The sequence below is a fragment of the Sitophilus oryzae genome, unplaced genomic scaffold (assembly GCF_002938485.1).
Source record: "Sitophilus oryzae breed Bouriz unplaced genomic scaffold, Soryzae_2.0 scaffold_1190_pilon_pilon, whole genome shotgun sequence".
Taxonomy (NCBI): Eukaryota; Metazoa; Arthropoda; class Insecta; order Coleoptera; family Curculionidae; genus Sitophilus; species Sitophilus oryzae.
In genome coordinates this window covers 187033-212201 of record NW_022145827.1, presented here as the reverse complement: position 1 = coordinate 212201, position 25169 = coordinate 187033, and positions in this window count along the sequence as shown.

Sequence of the window (25169 nt, the reverse complement as noted above, 5' to 3'; positions counted from 1 at the left end):
TGTTCCATTTAAATTAAACAAGTTATTGCCGTTTAAAGCTAGTAATAATTTAATAAACATTTTTGGACACTCTGTATAAGGTAGTATAATTTTTATTATTGCAACACAATATCTGATCAATAAGTAATCTTCAGTAAATATTTAGTATTAAAAACTTTGATACCTTTGGAGAAATAAAATTTTAAAATTTTTACTGCAATTTCACCAAATTGAAAATATTTCAAAAACGGTAAAGTTTAAGTGTGATAAACTTTAATCAAATTTACCTTTATTTCAACGTAGGATCTAAAAATGGAATAATATACAGAGTCTTCCATTTAAAAAAATACAACTATAATATTTTTTACTTATTTGGGACACTCTGTATCTTTTAAAAATATTTTTAAATTGTAGCTCTAATAGTCCTTCAACGAACCCAAAACTTACAATTTGTACAAATCTAATCGTTTAGCTACAATACTCCGTGTCGTATGTGGTGAACAACCCTGTATAATGAATAGGTTTTACGAATAATTTGGTACCACACGTTTCATATTTCGGGTCAAGTTGTCGTTACATTTACGTTAAGTGCACTTTTGGTAAAATAAGTGGAATTCAGTTGGTGTTCGACAGTGGTCGCGCTATTAGAACTCTGAATTCAAGAATCGATATCTCGAAATCCATTAGAAATAACTGTAGTTCTTTTTTCAAAAACTTTATATTTCTGCTATATTTTCTTCGCAGACAGTATGTGAAAATGTTTATTAATAAAAAAAGTTACACGATTGCTGAAAATTGTAAAGCACTAAAAGTAAATGGATATTTTTTTTTTAATTTGAATGGAAAAAATAAGCCAATCGATTTTTTCTTATTTAAACATCTTGGAAAAGATCCGAACTTCAGAATAAAAAAAGGTTCAATATCTAAAGTAGATATTGAGTTATCGCGTGTTATGTGTTAAAAAGTTGAGTTTTTGTAAATTATCGCGATTACTGACGTTTTCTCGTTATAAAAAAAATGGATATACATTACAAAAAAAATATTGTAGGTGCCATTTAAACATTAAAATTTGTAGTCATTTCCGGCAAAACATGAAGTGACCGAAAAAAAATGAATACGTCAATGAATCCTAATTTATGTCATATACTAAGATACCAAGTCTCGTTTTTTTTATCTGACAAAATCAAAAAGTTAAAGGAGTAAGCCACATTTGAGACAAAATCAAAAAGTTAAAGGAGTAAGCCACATTTGAGACGCACCCGGTATACACTTATTTACATTTGACTGGATTAGTAAAGGCCCGTTTATTTTTGGTTTAGATATTATCGTTTTTTCATTATAATTATAATTATAATTATTGTTGCATCGTTAAATTCTACATGGCCTGTGTTCCTTCTCTGTGTGACTAAGACCACACATGGTAGAGTTATCACTTTGGGAAGAAAAAAAAAATGGAAAATGAACCATAATCTAAAAAACTAATTGGTTAAAACGAATTACAGACAATACATACGTATAGAAATATAAAAATGTTTAAGACGTACGTTTTTCGCCGGCCATAAACCCAGAAAACTATCGGAATATTAAAAAAGGTTTCTCGCTAGTACGACCGTCGCCATCCAATTAGTACGATGAATTGCACAGCCTTAATTGGGTCGGGGTACTACCGTGAACGAATAAATAAATCATAAAAAATACAGTACTCCATCAAGCTAAACACACGGCGAAAAATTCTCAAAACACTTCTTGTAGTACCACTTTTTAAGGTCTAATTAATTTGGCCATTTAATTAAGTACCGTATAATGAAAATTTTTAATTAGGGTGGCTATTAAATAAACATTTTTGGTAATTTCGTATTTATCCCATGGGTAATTCATAATCGAAATTACCTATGGGAAATTACTGTTTCTCTATTTTTTAAATATATACCGGGTGCGTCTCAAAACTTGCTCATTCCTATAACTTTTTTATTTTTTTCAGATGAAAAAACGAGATTTGGTAGGTTAGTATATGACATAAATTAGAATTGATTGACGTATTGAATTTTTTTTGGTCACCGGAAATGACTACTGCTTTTGATTTTTAAATTGCATTTTAAATTTCAGTCTAGAATGCCATGGCTGTGTTAAAAACACTAATTTTTAGTCAAGGAGCCTTGGAAAAATAGACTTGATCACTTAATGTTTCTTGTATTTTGTCCTGGCCGGCTAAAAGATGCCCAAATCGTGTTTTTAATCATATCTCAATTTTTTCAAACGGAACAAGAATGGCTCATTAACATATTTGGAAAAAGTATTTTTTTACGAATATTTTAGTACCACATATTTGGTATTTCGACTCAAATTGTCGTTATGAATCACCTGCTACAATTTTAAATGAACCATATGCGAAAATGTCAAAAGTTGACATATTATATGTCATTCTCTTTAGAGTGTCATTTTCTATCGAATAAAGTAAATAAATACCGAGGGTTTCATTTAAAAATCAAATGTTGTAGTCATTTCCGGTGAAATAGGAAGTGACCAAAAACAACTGTATACATGAATTAATCTAATTTATGTCGTATATTAACATACTAAATATCGTTTTTTTATCTAAAAAAATATAAAAGTTATAGGGATGAGCTACTTTTGAGACATACCCGGTATAGAGGGTGTGTTATAAACGAGTACAACTATTTTGAGTGCTGGTAGATCTCGATAAAAGAAACATATTTTCTCTTTACCGTTTAAGTCCAAAATAACCGAGTTAGTTTACTACCTATGTTGTCATATTATCAAAAAAAAAATAAGTTTTTAACTAAAAATAAAAAAAAATTACAACATTTTTTTCACGAAATTCCAAATTTTCCAAGTTTTTTTTATTAGTGAAAAAACCTCATAATCGTGTTTTTATATAATATATGCACTTATTTAAGACTCACTCTATATAGTATTATGACAACTATGTTGAGGAAACCTTAGTTCAAATATTCTAAAAAAGCTAAGCATCCCTTGAAAATTATTAAACATAATATAAAAAAGCCAAACTGGACAAAACTTATTATTGCGTATTCTCTACACATTACGTTTGATGTCGGTTGCTAAAGATCCCTCTATTCCTATCCTCTGCAGGATTTTTTCGATTCGAACTCGGAAAATCGGTAAGTGAAAATTTCTAAAGACATTTTCACTTACTGTTTCACCGGAAATCACTACAACTTTGCTAACATAAACATCAGTGGTAAAATATGTTTTTTTGCGGACGACACTAGCTTCACTTCGAGCAACAATGATGTCACGGCACTTCAGAGGATTATATCAAATGACTTAATCACTATTAAATCTTGGTGCGATTCGAACCTCCTGAGTCTCAACATTTCTGAAACTAAAGCTTTGTCGTATAAAAAACTCGTTGCAGCGTTTTGTACTTAACAACACCACCATTGACGTCCTAAAATCTGTAAAATGCTTAGGGCTTTTTGTAGACAATTCTCTGAAATGGGACATGCATATCGACGCTTTGTCGAAAAAATTAAGCTCTGCCTGTTTTGCATTAAGATCTGTTTCTAAGGAGCTTAACCTGTCACTGGCTAGAACTGTTTATTATGCACTTGAGTCGCACATCAGATATGCCCTTTCATTCTGGGGTACGTGTTGTGCGACCCAATTTGACCGGATTTTCAAGCTCCAGAAGAGCTGTTCGATATTCACTGGGACTAAACAGCAGAAGTCATTGCCAGGCCTTTTTTAAAAAATTAAAAATATTAACTCTTTCTTCCTTATTTATATTTGAATCCGTTTGTCTAATACGTAAGCATGTACCAGCTTCTCAAGAAAGGCCACTTATCCACTCAGTAACGCGGAGCAAGATCTTTATCTACCTACCCCACGCTCAGAGTTAGTTAAAAGTTCAATATTATACAACTCGAAAAAAATGCACAATCACCTGCCATTTGAAATCAAATTCATAACATCATTTTCTTCATTTCGCGAAGCATTGAAATCTTATTTACTAGACAAGGCTTTCTACGCCATAAATGACTTATATTTTGATAATCGAATTTGATCTTGTATACGCTGGTTTATATACTTACTAAATATTTTTGAATATTATTTTAATTTTTTTGTTCTTTGACATTGTAAACATTTATAAATGTTTATTTTAAGCAATAAGACTGACAATGTAATTTGTATGCATGTTTTGTATTCTCTTTTGATTGTTTAGTTTACCTTTGTCTAAATTGTAACATTTTTTGACAATAAAGGCATTTATTTATTTAGCTTTTGATTTCCCATAGACGGTGATAGTGACAGGAACAATTTTACATCTTTTAATAAACGGGCTTTTCTTTCTTTTATGTTCGAGAGTACGAAGTAAGAAATTGTTAATGTGCAAAATACGTGATAGGATTGGGTTTGGTTTGGTTTGGTAAAAGCGACGTGGCCTTAACCGGATTTGTCTCGTTTTATTGTCGATGAATTTGATTTGTGTCCGTAAACGTTTCGTATTTTAATTAAAACGGAACCGACACGCCGAAACGCGGTTTTATTTCCATTTTGAAAGGTGTAATTGAACGAAACACATTTTCGCTGTTATAATATCGATTTGGGTACGTTGGCTACCTTGGCTACCTAGGATGTTTCAGGGTGTTTTTTAAAATTCATAATGCACTAGTGCTATTATACATTCGTAATAACACGCAAATTTTAAAATAAGAAACAAGCAAAAAAAGGTACCTAAATACGTTTATTTATTGTAAACATTAATTATAATATCAGTACAATTGGTTAAATTAATTCCAGACGATGTCAGATGAGTTGAATTTTTAGAAAGTAAATTTATTTCCTGAGTGCTTGAACTTGTTGAAGACCCATCATTGCCAGAAATGTTACCCGAAATATTACATGACACTTTTTTCTTATTTTCTTTGGAATTTTCTATATAGCCCTCTGCCACTGTGTTAGGGCCCCAACCACCATGTCTTTTTACAGTTAATAAATCCACTCCTGAATCTGCAAGCAACGACGCAGAAGATCAACGAAAACAATGCCCAGTGTATTGTTGTGGATTTGGAAGACTTAGGAACAGTGCTATTTTATACGGCATTTTCCCTAAAGTATTATTGCCAACGGGTTTCTTAATACATTTTCTATTTCTGTACCCCACAAAAAATCGAGTATGCTCTGTGTTGCTTGGCCGCATAGCTATATATCTTCGAACCATTTCCACTATATTTATTCCTTCAACATTCCCTTTCGTTATAAAAAAATCTCGTGATATCTTTGTTTTCGTAAATGGAATAATGACATAAATGCATTGTCCTTCATCTTTAATATTTTGCAGCTGCAGATTTATCAACTCGATACGCCGGTAGGCTCCCACAAGACCAACTATCAATGAAACTTTTGTCAGGAAATAAGTTTTATCATCGGCTTCCAACAAAAAACGAGTTGTCTTCTTTTCTTAAAATTCTCGATTTTTTTGACTGAAATCCTTCCGATTTTCTTTTCAGAAATGCAATTAAATGGACGTACTTACTAATATCTGTATTTTTCTTCACTGATATAACTGAACGTAGCATGGAATAATATACCCAAAGTGATGAAGCCTTCCTATGTTTTGAAAGATGTTCCAAATATGTCAGGAGAACCTTTTCGTTACTACTATTCTTGATTCCTTTCCTTTTACACCAATCTTCAAGTTTTACATAGGCTTGCTCGTATGTTTGTCTTGATTTTTCGGGAAGTAGGGAATCGACAAGGGACACTTTCAGAATAAGAATCACCCATATTAATATTATTTTTTGCTTTTTGCTAAAACTGAACGTTTAACACAAAATTGAACATCAATAATTGAGTTGTCGACTCAGCCTTAAATGAGTACTTGGGATTCACAATCCTGAGGTAATAATAGGCGGTTGAAGCGTAGTGCTAGCCCATTACCTTCCTTGTATACCGAACGGCTCTAGCAGGGCAAGCTGTACCTTGCTACTCCCAAGGCGTTAAACGCTATATACGGGAGCTATTATTATTATTAATTGAGTTGTCAAAGTCAAAATGGAAACAATCAACAAGCACGATTACCACGGCGTCGACTAATATGGGCACCTGATAATTTTGAATTTTAATTTTTATGAGGATATCTCTGATATTTTAAATTAAATCAAATCTCTTTGGATCGTCCGTGGTGTCGCGTCGTAGATTAAATTTTGAATGATACACGTTCGATACGAACTTTTTAATGAAACTTGTGTAACTAAGCCAACTAAGCCAACTAAGCCAGTGTAACTAAGTGCTACTTAACGTTACACGCGTTTCATTATGATGTTCGTATTGAACTTGTATCATTAATAACTATAATAATCTTTCGATTTATTATAATTTTCTTCCAACTACTTTTAGTGATTCGAATGAAATTTTGAAGGTAAAAGTTACTTTAAGTGCTACATTTTTTAATGCTAAAAAAGTGTCGATAAATTCATCAGGGACGTGCATATGGGTCATCACTGGAATATTTTCAGAAAAAAACAGTGCGCTACTTACTTTTTCTTTTGATATCAAAATTGTGTAGGTCGTTTAATGCCAATTAAAAGTTATCTGTTGATATTTTGTCGAATTCGGCCTCCTTGATGAGATAAACGAAATTTTATCAATCACAATTAATAAAATTAAAATTAAAATGAAATTAATAAATTAATTATTTTACCTAATTTATTACTAAATATTATTACTGTTAGTTATTATTACTATTAGTCCAAGATACAGCAATTTTAAATAATAAAATTATGGTATTTAAGATAATTACAAAAAACCTAATTTTAAATAGTTTTAACATCCTGTAACTCTAAAACTATGCATTTCCATACCCATGTTTATAGGAATTTTTTTTCATATTTTTTTGATGAGGAATCATTGAGTACTTATTTAAAACCTTCTCAAGTTAATGATAATATTTTTTTTAAGGTTGCTATTAGACTTGGATAAAGGCAAATTAATAAAATTGCGTTTATCTCAGCAAGGAGGCCGAAATCGACAAAATATCAAGAGACAACTTTTAATCGGCATTAAACGGCTTATACTATTTCGTTAACAAAAAAAAAGTCAGTAGCGTACAAGCTTTTTTAAGAAAATAATTCCAGTGATAACCAATATGCACGACCCTGGTTTTAACTTTAAAATATATCGCGTTTATAGTAACTTTTACCATCAAAATTTCATTGGAAACAATAAAACTACTTGGAAGAAAATTATAATAAATCGAAAAAATATTAATAATATAAGACTTTAACAGTCTGTAGTTACGAAACAAAGCAGAATCGAGCCTTTGTTGATTGTTGATATGAAAAATAAATCTTATTTTTATGTGAGGAATCTCTCCACAAGAGATGGCACATGTTTTTTGAAACACCATATATGTGTGGTGCGAATGGTATTCCGGCGGTATTCCGGTGGTCCGAATGGTATTCCGGCAACTTCGTAGTTAGACATAACCAACAACCAAACCAAAATTGAAAATAACTGTAAATCTTTTTATCTACAATAAGTCATGGCAAATAGTCCTGTATTAAATTAAAATATTTTAAAATAATGTTCTAGTATCAATTATGATATCGTCGATGAAACGTGATAAACTGCTAACTCCATTATTCCTAATTTTACAGGAGAGCAAAAAAACGGTACAAAAGAATATGTACACATGTGGGAAGTATTTTGATGTTTTAAATATGATAAAGAGATAAGAATTTTATTTGCTGGGGAACAATAAAACTCAATATTTCGTGTTACGTCATTTTTTCAGACACAATAGGAAGATAGCAGATATTCGTCTTGCAGAAATAAGAAATAAAAATATACTTCTGGAGATAGCAACCTTTATTGTTTGAAATTTTGAAAATGGAAATGAATATTACCCAAACAGATTTATAAATAATCAATTAAATTTAAAAAAATATGATATTCATAACCATATATTTATAATATCGTCGGTCTAGAAGCAAAACGTACAAGTCCAAAAACGAATAAATTTTTAATGAAAATTTTAAAATTTTTTGCATGAAGTAGCAGAATGTTGGACTTAATGAATATGAAAATAATTTAAAAATTAAACTTACAATTCTTAGAAAATATGGTAGAATCCTTCCATGCTTATCCTAATTTTTAGGTGCGTTTTAAACAGTGCGTGATTTTATTAAATTTTTATTACTTTTCTCCTTATTTTTTTAATTTTTATAAAAATTATGTATCATTTACGTGAAAATACGTTGAAAAAAATCAAACTGATTAGGTATTATGGAAATTCTTGTACAAGTAAGTAATGTTATTTAAACTATTTATAGCACGCCGATGAATTGCTCGTATAGTGAGAATTTCGTTTTCCCCTTACCCTTTACTGATAGTCCGTATTTACAGAACGGATCGACGCAGGGTAGGACTCGCCATATTATATAGATAACTATTAGGGGGGGGGGGGCAGCCTTTGCGGGCCCACTTTATAGTTCATTAATAATTAATGAGGATTAAGAATAATTATTATTCTTAACAATATTTGCTTTTGAATTGCATTATGGGAATTTGCATTGCATTGGTTTACCTTGCATTAGGGTAGTTCCCTGATTTCTATACTGGGTGAGTCTTAAATAAGTGCAAATATGTTCAGGGCTGGTAAATCTCGATAAAAGAAACATAATATTTTCTTTTCACAACCAAACCGTTTTTTCAAATAAATCCAAAACAACCGAGTTATTTCACTTTTAAAATTTCCAATTTTTTGCTATAATTTTGAGAATCATTGGGTTTTCTTTCTTGTAAATTTAATCTACTACTTATGTTACCATATTACAAACAAAGTATGTTTTTAAACTAAAAAATTAAAAAAATCCAAATTTTTTTTTAAAAAAATTCCAACTTTTCAAAAAAAAATTTCGCCCAAAAAACCTCATAATCGTATTCTTGGGTCGAAATATACTACCCTAAAAATATTTGCACTATTTAAGACTCACCCTGTATATAATAAGGAAAAATTGACCAACACGTAAGGCGAAAAGATACGTAAAAAAACACACTAGCCCCTTCTTACATTGCCACCCGGGCCCCTTTGGCCTAGTGCGACCCTGGCTGGACGTACTGTGCTAAAAAAACATACGAATAAAGCTTGTCGCCCACTTGTCCGGCACAGCACGGACCGTAGCTGCCCGTCACCTGCAGGCGACGGAGAGCTTGGTCGCTCACTTTTCCGGTGGAAACCGGCAAACCGTCACGTCGCGGTCGTGTGTTGCCAAGATCTTTTTATTTTGTTTACATGTAGCAGTTGCAGAGTCACTATGTTCATAATCGAAATTACCTATGGGAAATTACTGTTTCTCTATTTTTTAAATATATACCGGGTGCGTCTCAAAACTTGCTCATTCCTATAACTTTTTTATTTTTTTCAGATGAAAAAACGAGATTTGGTAGGTTAGTATATGACATAAATTAGAATTGATTGACGTATTGAATTTTTTTTGGTCACTTTCTGTTTCACCGGAAATGACTACTGCTTTTGATTTTTAAATAGCATTTTAAATTTCAGTCTAGAATGCCATGGCTGTGTTAAAAACACTAATTTTTAGTCAAGGAGGCTTGGAAAAATAGGCTTGATCACTTAATGTTTCTTGTATTTTGTCCTGGCCGGCTAAAAGATGCCCAAATCGTGTTTTTAATCATATCCCAATTTTTTCAAACGGAACAAGAATGGCTCATTAACATATTTGGAAAAAGTATTTTTTACGAATATTTTAGTACCACATATTTGGTATTTCGACTCAAATTGTCGTTATGAATCACCTGCTACAATTTTAAATGAACCATATGCGAAAATGTCAAAAGTTGACATATGATATGTCATTCTATTTAGAGTGTCATTTTCTATCGAATAAAGTAAATAAATACCGAGGGTGTCATTTAAAAATCAAACGTTGTAGTCATTTCCGGTGAAATAGGAAGTGACCAAAAACAACTGTATACGTGAATCAATCTAATTTATGTCGTATATTAACATACTAAATATCGTTTTTTTATCTAAAAAAATATAAAAGTTATAGGGATGAGCTACTTTTGAGACGTACCCGATATAGAGGGTGTGTTATAAACGAGTACAACTATTTTGAGTGCTGGTAGATTTCGATAAAAGAAACATATTTTCTCTTTACCTTTAAATTCTTGATGTGAGATACCGTACGTTCTATCGATCGATGACATTTTACAATAAAATTACAGCGATCTTACTTTCCAAGCCAACTCTGATGCCGTTTTTTTTTCGATTGTTTGGTATAATATTTATGGTTTATATTTAGTTTAATCAGATTCTTGGTATGAATTTTTACATTTGATGTACAGAGTTTTATTGTTTTGTACCTAAAATAAATTTAAGATGGGGTTACGAATAGTTTTAAATTTGATCATCTAAAGTCAAAACATCTATAATAAAGTTAATTTTTGTTATTAAATATTTAATGTTTATATATTTTAATATTTTCTTTTTTTTATTTCAGGTAAATACCAATTTCACAACCACTTTAAAAAAAATAAGTTTTTAACTAAAAATAAAAAAATATTACAACATTTTTTTCATGAAATTCCAAATTTTCCAAGTTTTTTTTATTAGTGAAAAAACCTCATAATCGTGTTTTTATATAATATATGCACTTATTTAGGACTCACTCTATATAGTATTATGACAACTATGTTGAGGAAACCTTAGTTCAAATATTCTAAAAAAGCTAAGCATCCCTTGAAAATTATTAAACATAATATAAAAAAGCCAAACTGAACAAAACTTATTATTGCGTATTCTCTGCACATGTCCATAACATAAAAGTTATTTACGTTTGATGTCGGTTGCTAAAGATCCGTTTATTCCTATCCTCAGCAGGATTTTTTCGATTCGAACTCGGAAAATCGGTAAGTGAAGTCATTTTCACTTACTGTTTCACCGGAAATCACTACAACTTTGCTAACATAAACATCAGTGGTAAAATATGTTTTTTTGCGGACGACACTAGCTTCACTTGGAGCAACAAGGATGTCACGGCGCTTCATAGGATTATATCAAATGACTTAATCACTATTAAATCTTGGTGCGATTCGAACCTCCTGAGTCTCAACATTTCTAAAACTAAAGCTTTGTCGTATAAAAACTCGTTGCAGCGTTTTGTACTTAACAACACCACCATTGACGTCCTAAAATCTGTAAAATGCTTAGGGCTTTTTGTAGACAATTCTCTGAAATGGGACATGCATATCGACGCTTTGTCGAAAAAATTAAGCTCTGTCTGTTTTGCATTAAGATCTGTTTCTAAGAAGCTTAACCTCTCACTGGCTAGAACTGTTTATTATGCACTTGAGTCGCTCATCAGATATGCCCTTTCATTCTGGGGTACGTCTTGCGCGACCCAATTTGACCGGATTTTCAAGCTCCAGAAGAGCTGTTCGATATTCACTTGGACTAAACAGCAGAAGTCATTGCCAGGCCTTTTTTAAAAAATTAAAAATATTAACTCTTTCTTCCTTATTTATATTTGAATCCGTTTGTCTAATACGTAAGCATGTACCAGCTTCTCAAGAAAGGCCACTTATCCACTCAGTAACGCGGAGCAAGATCTTTATCTACCTACACCACGCTCAGAGTTAGTTAAAAGTTCAATATTATACAACTCGAAAAAATGCACAATCACCTGCCATTTGAAATCAAATTCATAACATCATTTTCTTCATTTCGCGAAGCATTGAAATCTTATTTACTAGACAAGGCTTTCTACGCCATAAATGACTTATATTTTGATAATCGAATTTGATCTTGTATACGCTGGTCTAATGTTGCTATTACTATAATATTTACTATATACTTACTAAATATTTTTGAATATTATTTTAATTTTTTTATTCTTTGACATTGTAAACATTTATAAATGTTTATTTTAAGCAATAAGACTGACAATGTAATTTGTATACATGTTTTGTATTCTCTTTTGATTGTTTAGTTTACCTTTGTCTAAATTGTAACATTTTTTGACAATAAAGGCATTTATTTATTTAACTTTTGATTTCCCATAGACGGTGATAGTGACAGGAACAATTTTACATCTTTTAATAAACGGGCTTTTCTTTCTTTTATGTTCGAGAGTACGAAGAAAGAAATTGTTAATGTGCAGAATACGTGATAGGATTGGGTAAAAGCGACGTGGCCTTAACCGGATTTGTCTCGTTTTATTGTCGATGAATTTGATTTGTGTCCGTAAACGTTTCGTATTTTAATTAAAACGGAACCGACACGCCGAAACGCGGTTTTATTTCCATTTTGAAAGGTGTAATTGAACGAAACACATTTTGGCTGTTATAATATCGATTTGGGCACGTTGGCTACCTTGGCTACCTAGGATGTTTCAGGGTGTTTTTAAAATTCATAATGCACTAGTGCTATTATACATTCGTAATAACACGCAAATTTTAAAATAAGAAACAAGCAAAAAAAAGGTACCTAAATACGTTTATTTATTGTAAACATTAATTATAATATCAGTACAATTGGTTAAATTAATTCCAGACGATGTCAGATGAGTTGAATTTTTAGAAAGTAAATTTATTTCCTGAGTGCTTGAACTTGTTGAAGACCCATCATTGCCAGAAATGTTACCCGAAATATTACATGACACTTTTTCTTATTTTCTTTGGAATTTTCTATATAGCCCTCTGCCACTGTGTTAGGGGCCCCAACCACCATGTCTTTTACAGTTAATAAATCCACTCCTGAATCTGCAAGCACCGACGCAGAAGATCAACGAAAACAATGCCCAGTGTATTGTTGTGGATTTGGAAGACTTAGGAACAGTGCTATTTTATACGGCATTTTCCCTAAAGTATTATTGCCAACGGGTTTCTTAATACATTTTCTATTTCTGTACCCCACACAAAAAATCGAGTATGCTCTGTGTTGCTTGGCCGCATAGCTATATATCTTCGAACCATTTCCACTATATTTATTCCTTCAACATTCCCTTTCGTTATAAAAAATCTCGTGATATCTTTGTTTTCGTAAATGGAATAATGACATAAATGCATTGTCCTTCATCTTTAATATTTTGCAGCTGCAGGTTTATCAACTCGATACGCCGGTAGGCTCCCACAAGACCAACTATCAATGAAACTTTTGTCAGGAAATAAGTTTTATCATCGGCTTCCAACAAAAAACGAGTTGTCTTCTTTTCTTAAAATTCTCGATTTTTTTGACTGAAATCCTTCCGATTTTCTTTTCAGAAATGCAATTAAATGGACGTACTTACTAATATCTGTATTTTTCTTCACTGATATAACTGAACGTAGCATGGAATAATATACCCAAAGTGATGAAGCCTTCCTATGTTTTGAAAGATGTTCCAAATATGTCAGGAGAACCTTTTCGTTACTACTATTCTTGATTCCTTTCCTTTTACACCAATCTTCAAGTTTTACATAGGCTTGCTCGTATGTTTGTCTTGATTTTTCGGGAAGTAGGGGAATCGACAAGGGACACTTTCAGAATAAGAATCACCCATATTAATATTATTTTTGCTTTTTGCTAAAACTGAACGTTTAACACAAAATTGAACATCAATAATTGAGTTGTCGACTCAGCCTTAAATGAGTACTTGGGATTCACAATCCTGAGGTAATAATAGGCGGTTGAAGCGTAGTGCTAGCCCATTACCTTCCTTGTATACCGAACGGCTCTAGCAGGGCAAGCTGTACCTTGCTACTCCCAAGGCGTTAAACGCTATATTATACGGGAGCTATTATTATTATTAATTGAGTTGTCAAGTCAAAATGGAAACAATCAACAAGCACGATTACCACGGCGTCGACTAATATGGGCACCTGATAATTTTGAATTTTAATTTTTATGAGGATATCTCTGATATTTTAAATTAAATCAAATCTCTTTGGATCGTCCGTCGTGTCGCGTCGTAGATTAAATTTTGAATGATACACGTTCGATACGAACTTTTTAATGAAACTTGTGTAACTAAGCCAACTAAGCCAGTGTAACTAAGTGCAACTTAACGTTACACCCGTTTCATTATGATGTTCGTATTGAACTTGTATCATTAATAACTATAATAATCTTCCGATTTATTATAATTTTCTTCCAACTACTTTTAGTGATTCGAATGAAATTTTGAAGGTAAAAGTTACTTTAAGTGCTACATTTTTTAATGCTAAAAAAGTGTCGATAAATTCATCAGGGACGTGCATATGGGTCATCACTGGAATATTTTTCAGAAAAAAAAAACATGTGCGCTACTTACTTTTTTCTTTTGATATCAAAATTGTGTAGGTCGTTTAATGCCAATTAAAAGTTATCTGTTGATATTTTGTCGAATTCGGCCTCCTTGATGAGATAAACGAAATTTTATCAATCACAATTAATAAAATTAAAATTAAAATGAAATTAATAAATTAATTATTTTACCTAATTTATTACTAAATATTATTACTGTTAGTTATTATTACTATTAGTCCAAGATTCAGCAATTTTAAATAATAAAATTATGGTGATAAAAAATGATAATTACAAAAAACCAAATTTTAAATAGTTTTAACATCCTGTAACTCTAAAACTATGCATTTCCATACCCATGTTTATAGGAACTTTTTTTCATATTTTTTTGATGAGGAATCAATGAGTACTTCTTTAAAACTTTCTCAAGTTAATGATAATATTTTTTTAAGGTTTCTATTAGACTTGGATCAAGGCAAATTAATAAAATTGCGTTTATCTCACCAAGGAGGCCGAAATCGACAAAATATCAAGAGACAACTTTTAATCGGCATTAAACGGCTTATACTATTTCGTTAACAAGAGAAAAAAAGTCAGTAGCGTACAAGCTTTTTTAAGAAAATTATTCCAGTGATAACCCATATGCACGACCCTGATTTTAACTTTAAAATATGTCGCGTTTATAGTAACTTTTACCATCAAAATTTCATTCGAAACAATAAAACTACTTGGAAGAAAATTATAATAAATCAAAAAGATTATTAAGACTTTAACAGCCTGTAGCTACGAAACAAAGCAGAATCGAGCCTATGTTGATTGTTGATATGAAAAATAAATCTTATTTTTATGTGAAGAATCTCTCCACAAGAGATGGCACATGTTTTTTGAAACACCCTGTATACAGGGTGGTCCGAATGGTATTCCGGCAACTTCGTAGTTAGACATAACCAACAACCAAACCAAAATTGAAAATATCTGTAAATTTTTTTATTTACAATAAGTCATAGCAAATAGTCATCTTTTAAATTAAAATATTTTAAAATAATGTTCTAGTATCAATTATGATATGAAGAATAAGTTATTTTTATAGTTATATGCAAAATTAATTATTAATTCTCATGAAATTAAGTATATGAATATTTGAAATCAGTTTATGTCTCTTCATAAATTTTAAAACAAAGTTTTAAGACCATATTATGGCCCCATATATTTTAAGTAAAAAGTAAGAACTATAGAATACGATACGATGTATAAAACAAATTTAATTACAAAGAGTAAATCTTGACAATTTGGTGAATTAAAAACATACTTTTTAGAAAATATAATATCTAGTTATAAAATTAAATATTTCAATTCTATAACAATGAATATATTTTTAACAAATCTATTGGAAAATATCATTTGATTATCGAATCAACCTAAATTAGGCCGACATTGATTTATTTGAAAATGTCACGTGTACTTTACAAGAATTTGTACTACGTTTGCAAACTTTGAAGGACATAATAATTAATTTTCCTTATTTGCTAGCTTTTGTAGGACTTCCTGGAAATATTAGATAACATTAGTATTGTAACTCCAAGGATATGTATAACATGTTTATTGGTTAATGGCAAATTTCATAACTTAATGCGGTAAAATCTTATGTAAATTGAACTATTTCAGATGGAGAGATAAAAAACAACGAAAAAAGAGAGTATTGGTGCTCTTCAAATGCTATTATGTTGACATTTTTTATTTCATTATAGGCGAAAACTTGAAAAATAAAAAAATAAGTTACTTCCCATATAGCACAGTTCATATAGGACCATTGTAAGGCTCTATCCATAGAGGGTAAATTGACATTTTACTATTTATAATTTTCGAAAGAGATTTCCTTTACATAGATCGCCCTTTTTTAGAACACTCTATATATAATTAAGAAATAAAAAACCGTCATGCAAGAGCGCATATAGAATTAGTTTCAGTCAATGGAGGGATACAGAAAAATTTGAAAAAAAAAGTGTTAAAAGCAAGATTTCAAACAATTTTGGGGCCAAAATTGAACTTTTTTTTACTTTGATTTCGGTAATTTTCAGAATATTTAAGATTTTTTATTTCAGAGCGGTATAATCAAAAGTTATATTTTTTGTAAACATAGTTTGTCATAAAAAAATTGGCGCCGCGCCGGGAGGCACGTATAGCCGCTCATACTAAAATATGTTAATAAAAAGTTGGTAGGCAGATTTTTCCATTTTTTTTTATTTCAAAAACTGCGACTTTGACTGATTTGACTGATTTTGATGTTATTACAAATTTTGTTGCAAACATTATTCCTAATCTTAAATTGAAAACCACGTTTCGCTAGCTACCGTAATTTTGGAGTTACGATTTTTTAAAATTTTTAACCCCCTCCCATACCCCCTTACCCCCCACTCACACCCCCACAAAAAACTAATGGCCAGATTCTCGGGTGCCACAGTATTTTTGTGCCAAATTTGGTTAAAAACTTTAACGGCCGCTAACGGATTTTAACTTAAAATCGGTTTAGCGGTTTTTGAGTTATCGTGTTACAGACAGACGAACAGACACCACGAAAATATTTTGCAATTAGGTCATTTATGACCCAAATAACTCATTTTGAGTGAAATTAAAAAAAAAATTGCCGATCTTAATAATAACCTACCATACCTGTTGGTATGGTCGGATAATAAAAGACGGTTTTAGGATTTTTTTAAACACATAATAATTTATAAATAGAACCAAAATGCTCTTGATATTGTTATATTAACGGCTTTTATAAATTTTAAATAAAAAACGTCTAAAAATTGAAGAATAAAAAAATCTTTTTTTTTGAAAGGTTATATACAATAGGTAGATTACAGTTGAGGGTTGGAACCTTTGGTGTTACACAGCAAAATAAAACACTAAATCACCACAATACACCAAAACACTTTTACTTTTACACTGGACGCGCGTTTCGATAACCATGTTAGCATCATCAGCAGATGATTATAAACTGACATTATAATTATTATTACACACATTATAATCATCTGCTGATGATGCTAACATGGTTAGCGAAACGCGCGTGCAGTGTAAAAGTAATAGTGTTTTGGGGTATTGTGGTGATTTAGTGTTTTATTTTACAATAGGTAGCCAAAAAATCGACAATTGTTAACTTTCATCTGAAATAGCCCCAAAACTATAATTTGTTTATTTTTTTTTCATCATTCTACATCGATTACATCATATTATGATAATTTTTATATTAACCGGGATGGTTCATATTGAGGAATATTAATTAATTATAAGATATACAGGGTAGGATTTTAACAAATAACAATTATTTTTAATATATAATCTAATTATCGCCAAGAAATATTTTACACCATTTAGTGCCATCTTTCAATTCTTTTAATAAGCTTTAACTCGTCCGTCAAAGAGAAATTTTCTTTGCAGAAGATTTCTCAACATAAAAGAAAATCAGTGTAACGGTAATTCTTAGCAACGATTCGTCTGTAACGGTCACATATGTATATCTCATTCTTTTAGGTGTATATTTGCAAATATAATTTTGGTTTTTTTAATATTCATCAGTATTTGCAGACATACCAAAGGATAACAAATAAAATTTGGGACAGTGATCCAAATAGAGTTGATATTTTTTTATAGAATTAATTTAAATATTTTAATATTTATGTATTAAATCAAAACTAGTTTTTATTATATTCCTTCGGGCAAAACGATTATTTAGAAACCATTGGTATTCATAATTAAATTTTTGTGGTGTTATTCGAATGAAACGTTCATGTAAATTACGTCAGATGTCGTTCAAGAATGACATTATATGTCATCAAATAAACAATATATTAGCAAACAACTATAGTCTGTCCAACGACAAGACAGTGATAGATGTGTCTGTCATTTTATTTTCAAATTAGTTTATTTTGTTTTACAAAAAATTAAGTTGGTACAATTGGAACGCATAGCAGAAAATTAATATATTTAAAATTTAAGTGACAAGTGATTACTTCAAACTATTGTGAAAAAAACTGTATAAAATTGAGAAAATCTAATCGAGTTATTTTATTAAAAACAATTACAGTATGTGTTAATACAAAACAAGCAAGGGTTTATTTAAAAAAAAAGATATAAAAAAGACTTCCGGCTTTCAAGCTCAAACAACTTCCTGCATTTATTGTTACATTTATCAATATAATTATTCAATATGATTATTATTTACCTATCGTGTGCTGCTATTTTACAGACACTCCAGTTTTTGGTATCACATACATGATAGTATACAAACTTTATTTGTGGCTAATACATCTCTCTGGCCATAATATCTGGCAAATTGTCTCTGGCGGTCTCTGGGCACCGAATATTAATAATTGGAAACTATGGTCTGGGTCAACACTTAATTTTCCCGCGAGTTTTCCACTTAATTTTAAAAAACAGGAAACACACGTAATAACACAGTCCAAAATGCAAAATGCATAATATTTATCATTCCTATTTGACATTATTTGTCACAAAATTATAACCTATAAATTGACAAGAGTATGACCACTCTCAAAAATCTTAAGACGAGTTCACACGCATCGGCGTCCGTTTGTCGTTCAACTTTCCGTCAAACCAATAATATTGAAATATGATCTGTCATTTTTGAAATAAACCAATAAAACTGGTTAAAAACAACAAGAGATGACGCATGACGGATTTATATATTAACCCATCCATTACTTAAAAAATATTAGAAACTTTTTTTAGTTAAATAAATGGATTAGTATGGACGTCATCTGCTTTTTTTGTCATCGTCTGTCAAAATCTTACCTGAGAAAAAAACAGAGTATAATAATTATTAGTCAAAAAAAAGTCAACAAAGTCTAAAAATAAATACTGAATTTACTCGGATATTTTTTTGCACATATCAAAAAAAAATTTCTTGTATGTGATTTATTTGATACTTAGTAGACATCTCAATTTTCAATAAGATACGGTTTGTTAGTCATAGGAACAAATATTGCATTACGTTAGTGCGACAAAATTTAATATTCATTTTTAAATTGAGAGAAACATATATCCAGAGTATAGAATATGGGATATACATTAATGGAATCTAATATCGAGTTTTATAGCAATGCGATTTATTAGAAAATTCGAGTTGGGTTATTAATGAATACTGAAGTTGAAAATTTAATTTAAAAAGTTTGACGAAAAATGTTCTGTTTGATTATTGATCCTTAAAAGGTTTTTCTAATTTTATTTAATACATGAAAAACTTTGATAAGAAATATCCGAGGAAATATCTAAATAAAACTGCAACAAAATTAAAAATAAATAGTTTTCTAACAAACTATCGAATAAATTTAGCTGTTGCATTTCTAACAAAGATGCATTTTACTACGATTCCCTTTCGATCTTGTATCTATTATTCAGCAGTACTCTTCGTAGCGTAAGATCTAAACAAGCCTTTGCCATTTCATTGACATCGTTCAGCAATCTCTGCCAACAACATATCAATATTAAGATACTTGGTATACAGGGTGTCCCAGGCTGAGCGTACATTAGAAGTTTCTAGAGAACTACAACGTCTAGATCGGAGATTTTTTGCACATTACTGTTTCGCAAAGAGATCTATCGATTTAAAATATTATCAATATGGCGGCACTTCCGCAAATACCGGAAATTGACAGCAACTTTCTTATTTTAAATGGGTACCCTAATTTTTTATTACATCTAACTCTCAAACCTAACATTAACAAGCACTCTATACCTAACATTAACCGTTTTTAATATTTTTTATTTTTATATTTAAAATTTTTTGATAAAAAAACTGCCTGTCAAAAAAATCGCTATAGCCTAAACGACAAATTTAGTAATTACCACAGCCACTGTGGCATAAAGAGAATACATGTGGTTATCTATTTCAAAAATTAAATTGTTGGAATGTCATATAATATTGGCCGTAGCTGTCATGCAATTGGACGATTAAAAAATTATCATAAATCACTTTTTTTTCAAATGGAAACCTACTTTTTTTATTTCACTAGTGAAAAGGCTTTTCAGTTCATTACTTTTTGATTAGACATGTTTCTATACCTAAAATAAATCGTTTTTAATTTATTTAAGATTTAGTTTTAAAGCGTAATTTTTTCTAGATTTTATCTAGCTTCCGAGAACATTAGTGTCAAATCATCAGAAAATTCATTTCCTTCTGTCGAAAAACTATTTATTTGAATTTCGTATACTGTAAATTCTGCTGGTAAAACTTTATAAAATGTATTTATAAAAATATATCTCGTATTTTAGTGATAGATAATGGCAATATGACATATAATATGTTCAGACGACATTTCACTAAACAGAGATATAAACCGCATAAAAAATACATTAATAAAAAACCATGAATAAACATTAATAAAAATCCACCATATTTTATTGACAAAACATTAAACGAAATACAAACCCCAAATCATAGACACAATGAGAACAATACACAATATATACAACTTACAATTCCATACATAAGAGGCATTCCGGAAAAAATAAGAAGGATAGGAAAACAATATAACATACGAACATCTTTCCAAACACAAAATACACGCTTAGATGCATTTTATCTCATACTAAACCAATGAATACAGAACAGAAAACAAAAAATGTAATATACCAAATACCATGCGAATGCGATAAATTTTACATTGGTGAAGCATCTAGACCCTTAAATGTTCTATTTAAAGAACATCAAGATTATTTAAAAAAGGGAGATTTTCACAAATCTAAGATTTGTGAGCATTCATGGGACACAGGGCACAGAATAAATTTTAATAACGCCAAAATTATAATGGAAGAAGCGATAGCCTCCAAAAGAAAAATAAAAGAGGCTTTTTTAATTCAATCTAATAAAAATAAATGTATTGCTCATGCATCTGTAGATGTTAGTAATGTATGGCAATCGCTTCTTTGATTTTAAAGAACATAACATAAATAAACATAACATACGTAAAATTTAAAAATAATCATACAGAAAGTTTGGGGCTTTTTGGTTTTACCTTATTAAGTAATTGTTATCAGGTGGTAATTCTTAATTTTGAAGTTTAAGTTAATATAATGTCATTTTAACAATGTCATTTTAACAGAACGTCAACGGTTTTTGTAGACGTATCTGTTTTAAAAAATCTAAAGTGTTTTCGATTAGTTCAATTTAAATATTTTAAATAGTTTTTTTCTTTATTCTTTGTATTTTTTTTTGCTTTCGACCGCGACGACGGAAAGAGATAAACTTTCCGAAACGTAAAGCATTTTTTTTTGTTCGTTAGGCAAATTTGTAAATCTGTAAACCTAACTTCTGACAAGTAGTTTCTGTTTGGGATTAACGCAGAAGTGTTTACAAAAAAATAACTATTTTATTTTGTAGATTTTCTTGCAGTGGCGAAATACCCATATAGGATTTTTGGAGAGTCAACATTGACCTCCCACATTAACCCTGAAAATACAATCAAAACAAATCTAAAGAAGAAACGCGAAGAACTGGATATAAAATTATAAAATTCTTTTGACATCGCCGAATCTACAATGAGAAAAAGTTCAAACAATATGAGTATGAAAAATTCGCAACATTCTGCATTAGGTATTTAATAAGTTTTCTATGCCCAAAAAGGACCGAGTTAAATAAACTTCAGCCAAGTCATTTCTAAGAATCTTGCACTTTATTGATATTCCTTTTCTATTTTCTATCAATTATTCAGCAGCGTACAGCGCTTGCCGATTTACAGTCCGATTCAAGAACTTAAGTAAACAAGCCTTTGCCATTTCTTCGACACATCGTTCAACAACCTTTCTTTTTCTGTTCGTTTCGGAGAATAGCGTAACTTCGCTGGTCGATAACGCGTCGCCATCTCTCGCTGCAACGAAAGAAAGCGACACAACAAAAATATCCACGTACTCGAAACCCAAATACCCGCCAGAAGAAAATAAAAAACGATAAATTAGCCATAATACCTAACTAAATACGGTTTTCTATCGGCCTACAGAATGTCGTCAGTATGTAGAATATACAAAAACATATTAATACCCAATAAATATTTGTCACGACTTATGGTAACGTAAACATATATAAGGGCTACATAAAGGTAACAAAGGTATACATAACATTAATCAGTTATACATGATTTGCGGTAACGCTATTTATATAAATTAGACACATGCAGTTATGTACGCGTGTTGTTAATCACTACTATAAAAATTGGTGCTTGATACTGCTGCCAATATTACATTACATAACTTTTGGTGTTAATATAGTAACGGTTGTATCTTATATAAAACTTTGTAACTTCAAGTAAGGGAAATTACTCTTATAATACTTAAATTTCATAACCTTATATTATATACAGGGTGGTCCGAATCGTATTCCGGAAACTTCGGCAGCATATTCTGCAGATAAAAATAACTAAAAAGGTTCATATATGTAAATGTATGTCCTAAAATGCTTAGTTTCGGAAATACAGGATGTAGAAATACAAGTTTAATTTTGATCTCGATTATTTCCAAATAATTTATGAAGTAACATCAATATTTGGATGAAAATTGGTGTCTGGGAGTTGTTTGATATGAGAAATTTGATTTTTACATCAATATGACTCCTACTTATAGAGGGCGCCACCTACATATTTTTAACTGGTTTGAAGAGTAATAACTTTTCGTCCATACCTGTATAAAACTAGCGAGTAAAAAAATATACAATTCACATGGGCGCCGGACAGGGGGGGCAAGAGGGGGCATTTGCCCCCCCCTGGATCACTGAAACAATAAAAATAAAAGCTATCTTCTTACATCCATCTGTAAAAAAAATAATCATTATTATGAAATTGTTAGGTGTTACCTGTAAAATAATAAAAAATGTGGTAATTATTGGGAAAACTGGAAATCGTCCGATTTTCACCAAAATTGGTATACACACTATTTTGAGGTCGTAGATTACGAATCTATTTTTTTCTTGGCGGTCTCTTACCGTTTTTCAGAAAAACGGAAAATTATTTCAACATTGAATTTTTCTTTATTTCGGCCCTATAAAGTAATAATTTCACTATATTTTCATTATATTATAGTTTATCTAAAAGCCACACTTGATTGGGGATAGAAAAGTGTCCAACATTTTACTGAAAAACACTTTTCTTAACAAAATAGCAAAGAAAATTGAGACCAGATGGAAGTTTGACATTTGATATATCCTTCTTTCTCTCTCCTATGTAATAAGAGAGACAAATATATTCTAGACCTAATCTAGAAATTTGAAAATTTACAACGTTGCCATATCTTCTATTTTTTCGGGTGATTAGGGATTTTAAATAAATTACCTATTATGAGATCGACAATAATTAAATATACACCTATATCCACAAAATTACGCGGAAGAGTTTTGATTGCATTGGTTTTAACTTCTTTGCGGAGGGGGTTAATCTTTTTTTAGTTAATCTAATAATATAACAACAAAAGATTAACACCCTCTGCATGGAAGTTGTAACCAATGCAATCAAAACTCTTTCGTGCAACTTCGTGGGTATAAATAGTCAGATCTCGTTGGTAAAATAGCAGTTATGGGAAGGAGCCGTTCTTCTGGCGACCGCCTTTCGTAATTCCAGAATGAGCGAAAAAAACACGCTAAATTTAGGTTTAGCATTGGCAACGTTGCTTTAAATGCCAGAAACACATAAACTTACTTCGGGTTTCTCTTATTACCGATTCTGAACCGTCCTAGAACTGTGATGCGTATGCGCAGAAGGAAATATGAAGACATTATTTCATTTGCGCATGCGCTGCAGAGTTCTTGGACGGTTCAGAATCGGTAATAACAAGAACCCGAACAAAGCTATAATCTAACATTTTCAGATTGTTTACAAATTTATTTTAGCAAATTTTCCTCTAGTATGCATAGAATTGGTTAAAAAAGTAACAGAAAATAGCAAAATCATTATTGATTATTGAATAAGCAAACGAAAGAAAAACAAAATATGTGCTAGAAAACCTTAAAAATATGAGAAATTAAGAAAAATTCAATATTGAAATTATTTTCCGTTTTTCTGAAAAACGGTAAGAGACCGCCAAGAAAAAAGTTCAGATTCGTAATCTACGACTTCAAAATAGGGTGTATACCAATTTTGGTGAAAATCGGACGATTTCCAGTTTTCCCAATAATTACCAAAAATGTCAATTTTTTATTTATTTTTACCTTGCCCCCCCCCCTAAATTTCATTCTTCCGGCGCCCATGACAATTCACAACTTTTTTTACATAAAAAAGGTCTCTTGGTAAAAATCGCTGCGACTAATAGTTCTGGAGATATTTGGAATCGAAATTATCAATATCTGTCATCATTGACATAAATTAAACATGTTGACTAAATAGTTATTAGACTGAAATCATAAATTTGAAATCTTTTTGTGCCAAAAGTTCAACAGAAACTGTTTAATCATCATTTTTTTGCGGAAAAATATATGATTAATTTAAAAAATAAAAATTTATTATTTCAGCCAAATAAGTCAACGTGTGCTTATTTTTTGTCAATAATGACGTATTGACTATTTCCATTCTAAATATCTTGAGAACGGTGGCTCGTAGCGATTTTTACCAAGAAACATTTTTTACGTAAAAAGTCATGGAAACATATATTTTTTGACTCCATAGTTTTATACAGGTACGGACGAAAAGTTATTACTCTTCAAAACAGTTAAAACACATGTACGTGGCGCCCTCTACAATTAAGAGTCATATTAAGAGCCCAACCGAACCAAATATTGAAGTTACTTCATAAATTATTTGGAAAAAATCGAAATAAAAATGAAACTTCTACACCCTGCATCTCCGAAACTAAGCATTCTAGGACATACATTTATACGAACTTTTTTACTTATTTTTATCTGCAATATATGCTGCCA